Raw genomic sequence first — 5,384 nt, forward strand, 5'->3', positions numbered from 1 at the left:
TTTATTTATTTGACAGAGAGAGATCACAGTAGGAGAGAGGAAGGGATCGAGTCCCACATCGGGCTCTCTGCTCAGCAGGGGGCCTGCTTCCCTTCCTCTATCTCTGCCTGCCTCTCTGCCTACTTGTGATCTCTCTCTGTCAAATAAATAAATAAAATTCTTAAAAAAAAAATGAATCAGTTAATTTATCACTGCTCATCTTGACCCAAAGTCCTAATTCTTTGGTCCACACATCTTGGCCTTCAGTAATATTAAAAACAGCATGTCTCTATGCCAGATGATTATTGTTTCAAACATGTCCATTTCTACATCTTATGTCTGCAACGATAAATGTCAGAGCTTTGAGTCAGGAAACATACACAAGGGAACACAGTGTTTTCTGCGAGATGAAACAGGGTCACTGGCCTGAGGGTTTGGCCTACCACTCTCTAGGGTTGCTTTCCATTGAGGACAGAATTGCAAAGCGGGGCGTCTGGGTGGCTCAGTCCATTAAGCATCTGCCTTCAGCTCAGGTCATATGGGATGGAGCCCCACATTGGGCACTCTGCTCAGTGGGGTGTCTTCTCTCTCCCTCTCCCACTCCTTCTGCTTGGTCTCTCTCTCTTTCAAGTAAATAAATAAAGATCTTTTCTAAAAATTAAAAAAAAAAAAAGAACCGCAAAGCATGGCGCAGTTTCCCCAGTGTTCCTAGTATCGTGTATAACACAAACAGTCCCAAGGTTATACTGAACTTTGAGTGTAGTGCTTATTAAATGCCTCTGCTTGGAGAACAGACTCTAGAGCCAGATCGCCTGGGGCCCAATCCTGGTTCTACTACTGGCTACGCAGAGAGAACCTAGATACAGTGAGTTAATCTAATTTGTTTCCTTATTTGAAAAATGAGGATAATATGAGTACCTACTTCAGAGACTGTTGTAAAGATAAAATGAGCATATACCATAAATCATTCAGTCCTGGACATCTATTTTTAACATTCCTGAAATGAGGGTGTGTCTTGTGTGTCATGCCTCTAGTTTTTTCCTCTAGTGGTACTTGAGGTAATAGTGTATCTTATAGTTAATGAGCTTTTATTTATTTATTTATTTATTTATTTTTAGATAAGTTCTGTGCCCAATGCGGGGCTCAAATTCACAAGAGTCATGTGCTCTATCAACTGGGCCAGCAAGATGCTCCCTTGGGCTTTTAGATTCAATAAAATACAGTAGAGCTGGAGCGCTCAGAGCAGGGCCTGACATGGTGAGCATTATGTGTTATTGCTATTGTTTAGCCCTAGGAACCAAAATATTTAAAACTGCTTAAGAAAAAAAGAGCTAAATGTAGGCTCCAAATAACTTAAATGTTCTGTTATGAGATGCCATTTCAGAAACTTTCAAGTACTATCCAAGATTCCTCTTTGAATTCTCTCCTTCTACCGCCAACTGGTCTCTAAACCCTTCTGGTTCTACTTTTCAGATATCAGATTCATTCTTCTCTGTTCCCACTGCCGCAGGAGTTCAAATCTTCATCCTCTCTCACCTGACCCGTTGTAATCCTGGTCTCTGTTTCCCAAAGGAGACAAAAATCATCTCTAATGGAAAAATTTGATCTCATCAGACTCTAACCCAAAACTCTACAGTTTTCCCCAAACCTGGAAGAACATATCTGCCCGCTTTTGCTTCCCTCTCTGGCCTTTCCTGACTTTTTTCAACTCCCTCCGTCTGCAAACCTCGGTCACTCCCATTCATCCTGCTTCATCTCCTGAAGTCTTAAAATATCTAAGTTCTCATCAACAATAATAATCTTATTACAATGTTTTTTTATTTTTTTTATAAGATTTATTTATTTATTTATTTGACACAGAGAGAGAGAGAGATCACAAGTAGGCAGAGAGGCAGGCAGAGAGAGAGAGGAAGGGAAGCAGGCTCCCTGCCGAGCAGAGAGCCCGATGCGGGACTCGATCCCAGGACCCTGAGACCATGACCTGAGTCGAAGGCAGCGGCTTAACCCACTGCGCCACCCAGGCGCCCTACAGTGTTTTTTTTAAACTGGGGTTTACAACTATATTCTCAAAAAGAGTCTTTAGGGTTTTTTTCTTATTTCAGTGATAGTCTTTTTATCAATGGGATATGAGCATCTCTGATTATCTGGCTGGCCATCTTCTGAAAGAAGTTCAGTGTCAATGCCAGGTTTGCATTTCGTTTACAGTTCACTGGTGCCACGTGTCACTACTTTCATTGTCTTGGCTCAGTGATGAGAAGGAGAGGCGGATGGTATGAAGTAACGTGATAGGGACAAGTTTGAACCAAGTGAAAGTCCAGTGATGTCATGGCCCACTGTGTGAAAGAAGGTTTTACAGTTTCTCAAATGGAGAACAGCAATGGGAAGAAGGAAATCAACTTGATCAGGGAGGGGCAGGCATTGCAAAAGAATTCATGAGGTGCTATATATTCCTGTAGTAAAGTGGCAAATGGTTTTCATCAAAACAGTATTATATTAGATTAATCAGATTAATTTGAATTACATTGGTTTGGACTTTTAATGCTTTGCTTGAAAAGAACGTATAGATTTACTTCGGTGTATAAGAACGCGAGAGCTAAAACCACACATAACTTGAGCTGAGTGTATATTACTACACTTTCAAGTCAAACATTAAAAAAAAATTAAGTGCTAACTGCAAGGCAGTGTCCTGTATTGGATCCCGGAACAGAAAGAGGACGTTAATGGAAGAATTAGGGAAATCTGAATAAAATCTGTGGTTTAGTTAATCGTACTGCTTCAGTGTTAATTTCGGAGCCTTGGTAAGTGTGCCGTGGTTGTGGAAGATGACAAGTGTTGGGGAGCTGGATGAAGGGGGTGCGGGAGCCTTCTGTGGTGCATTTACAACTTCTCTGCATGTTGAAGATTGTTTCAAAATACAATATTTTTTAAAAATAAGCTAAGCCAATACTGAGGGTGAGATTTCTTTTTTTTTTTTAATTTTTTTAAAGATTTTACTTATTTGACAGAGAGAGAGAGATCACATGTAGGCAGAGAGAGAGGGGGGAAGCAGGTTCCCCCAAGAACTAAGAGCCCGATGTGGGGTTTGATCCCAGGACCCTGAGGCCAAAGGCAGAGACCTAAACCACTGAGCCACCCAGGTGCCCCCTGAGGGTGAGATTTCTTATCCCCTTACCTGAATGCTCATTACTTAAGGTTGAAAAATTTGTAACTTTTTATTTACTTATCCACATTTCCATGGATTCCTAAACTGCGAGATACGTCCTCAGATCTCTGCTGAATTGAAAGTGACTTGCCCCGTGCAGACGCTGCTAAGTGTGTGTTGCAAGAATTAATAAGAATAAAATCAGGGCGCCTGGGTGGCTCAGTGGGCTAAGCCTCTGCCTTCAGCTCGGGTCATGGTCTCAGGGTCCTGGGATCGGGCCTCGAGTCAGGCTCTCTGCTCAGCGGTGAGCCTGCTTCCGTTTCTCTCTCTGCCTGCCTCTCTGCCTACTTGTGATGTCTCTCTGTCAAAATAAATAAATAAAATCTTAAAAAAAAAAAAAGAATAAAGTCACCAACTTCACTGTGTGGAAGGTAAGCATTCTAATTTAATGCCTTATATAAGTCTCCTCTCTTAATCTTCACCAAGACCGGTGCAGGAGGCAGAATTAATTTTCCAATATTAAAAAAGATGTTAATATTTGTTCCATTTATGTAAAGGGGTATAGGATATGTTAAAAATACTGTTTTCTCAACTTTTCTGTAGGTATGAAAGTTTAAAACAAATTTTGCCCCAACTTGCATGAGAGACAGGAGGCAGACCTTGCGTGAGTGACTGTGGACCGCCCCCTCTTCCTCCTAGCAGAGCCCTTCCCCACCGGGAGCCTGGGGTCCCACCCGTGCCCATCTCTGTGCTTCTCTGCATCATCACTTAGGGTTGGAACAAATTTCCATATCTTAAAAATGCTATTAGTTTTCTCTTGCTCTATAACAAACCACCACAAACCGAGTGGCTTTCTGGTACATCTCCAGTAAGGTTATTAAGAAATCTTAATTCAGGATGATGAAAGTAAGGCAGTTCCAAGTAATAGTTTTCCAACAGCTAGGTCATTGATGCTGAGCTTTGGTTTAGAATTGTAAGAAAGACTTCAAACATTCCACTTGTTCCTTGATGGGAAATTCGAACAGGAAGACTAAGTTTTTAGGGTCAGCCTTGTCATGGAGAGACTCAACTGTTGGGGGGTGGGAGTGGGTAGTGGGTCACAGTCACTAAGCTAAAGCTCCACAAATGCATGAAAGGACAATTTTGCATCTTTCTATCAGTATTGAACTTCCTTTTACTAATTAAAAATAAATATATTTTTTAAAACAAACAAACAAAAAACCCACATAAACATTGGCTCAACAGCTCTGTAGGTCAGAAGTCTGGCACAGAAGGGCTGTACTTAGAATAAGGCAGAAACAAAGGTGGTGGCCAGGCTGAGTTCTGGGCTGGAAGCTCCGGGGGAAAATCAGCTTCCAAGTTTATTCTTGTCAGCAGAATCCATTTTTCTGCAGTTGAAGGACTGAGATCCCTTGTTTTCCCGGCTGGCTATCAGCTGGGGGCCATTCAGAGCTCCCAGAGGCCAGTCTCAGGTCCTTCCTCTGAGGCCCCCGGAGGCAGCTCACTATATGGTCGCTTGTGCTCTTTTAGGCCACTCAGAGCAGGTCTCTCTGATCTCCTCCCCTGTGTCCCACAGAGAAAACTCTTCTTCTAAAGGGCTTGTGTAAGTTAGGTCCTATTGCAAGATCAACTGATTAATAACCTTAATTACACCTGCAAAAATCTCTGTTGCGGTGTAACATACCATAATATCCTATCGAATGCACAGGGGAAAGAATCACAGAAAGGTGAGGGTCACTGGGTCATTTGAGATCACCGCCGACCACACCTGAAGAGTCATCACCACTGCCATCAATGCCACCACCCGGCACAAGCTGTCTTTTCTGCCGAGGGAGGAGACTGTCACTCCTCCCTCCGTGCAACTGAGTCCTGGCACACAGCCAGGATTTGACAAACCCCATCCGGTTAAGCACACTATGTGTTCAGCTGCTACAATGTGTAAACACCATGTTGGAACTGAATTGAAGTGCCTTGAGGACTTGCTGTAAATTTCTTGTAGTTTTGTGCTATCTTCTGACTTCTTTACCCTTGTTCCCATGTACCATGACCATACTCATTCCTACATTTATTCAGCAAATATTTATGGAGTTGTTACTGCACACCAGGCACAGCTCGGACATTTGTCAATATGTCTGCTCTAGGCTGTAAGCTTCCAGAAGGCAGGTTTCAAGTGAAATTAAATATAAGAAAATGCCCTATAGATGACATTATTATGCAAAACTTGGTCATGACTATTACTTTCTCGGTGAGCTGAACTGGGATA

The sequence above is a fragment of the Mustela nigripes genome, chromosome 7, assembly GCF_022355385.1.
Source record: "Mustela nigripes isolate SB6536 chromosome 7, MUSNIG.SB6536, whole genome shotgun sequence".
Lineage (NCBI taxonomy): Eukaryota > Metazoa > Chordata > Mammalia > Carnivora > Mustelidae > Mustela > Mustela nigripes.